Here is a 1,039-nt window from a genome sequence, read left to right as displayed (position 1 = left end):
CTGGGCCCTTCTGTCTAATAGTCATACTCTTACAGTAGGATGTCTGGTGTGAAGGGCCTCTGACAGTTTAAGGACCGGGCTACTCCAGAGGGTGGATTTTCTCTGCTCCACTGCACCAGTGAGCTTTCACTGACATTCAGCTGGACGACAGCCACCCTGACAGCAGTGGCTTTCTCCATGGTTCCTGCCATGGACTCTGTGCTCCATGCAACCATGCACCAAGATTTGTGTATGGCAGACTCAGGAACAGAGACTTTAACCAGCTCCGTGATCCCTCTATGCTTTTAGCTGCTCTTCTGGGCTTCTTCTTCTTTTTTCATACCTCTCTGAGCATTCTGAGCTAAATCATCTCCATCTACTGACGCTTTGTCTAACTGTGGACTAATGACTTTCTAAACTATTTGAGATTATTTTGTAGCCTTTGAGTTTTTTTGTTTTTTTGTCACAGTAGCTCTAATTTACAATCTGGTTTCACCTATTGGACTCAATATGATCAAAAACCTGGATCCATTTGAATTCTAATGGATCAATATGAACAAAAACTTATAATGATTTATACGTATATGTTAAAATCTATTGTCCCCGTGACCCCGTCTGGGCCTAAGCAGTTTAGAAAATGGATGGATGGAAAATCTATTGTGTTTGTTAATAATTGTAACTTAGATGAAGATCTGGCCATATTTTAAGACATATTTATACCTTAATTACCTTATTTTTTATTGCCCCTATAAACATATAGTATATAAAGTAAAGAAATCCAAATGGTGTAAAGAAGAACTCAGGAGAGCAAAGGCAAAAGTTAAAGATTAACTGAACTTGCATGTGGATGTGAAGTAAAACTTTAACATTTTGGCACAGGAAATTGCCATTATTGCCTTGGCCTTGTGAAGCTATTTATCAAGAAGCCTGTTGCAATCCAACTGTGAACTGACAAAATCTGTATACAAAGCACACATTTGGATGACTTGCATTTGTCCAGCTATGTCAACAGGACAGAATCACAACTGTAATTACAGGCTGCATCGATGAGGACTCCTTG

Source organism: Monopterus albus, unplaced genomic scaffold (genome assembly GCF_001952655.1).
Source record: "Monopterus albus unplaced genomic scaffold, M_albus_1.0 scaffold79.1, whole genome shotgun sequence".
Lineage (NCBI taxonomy): Eukaryota > Metazoa > Chordata > Actinopteri > Synbranchiformes > Synbranchidae > Monopterus > Monopterus albus.
Note: the sequence above shows the minus strand (reverse complement) of the source record.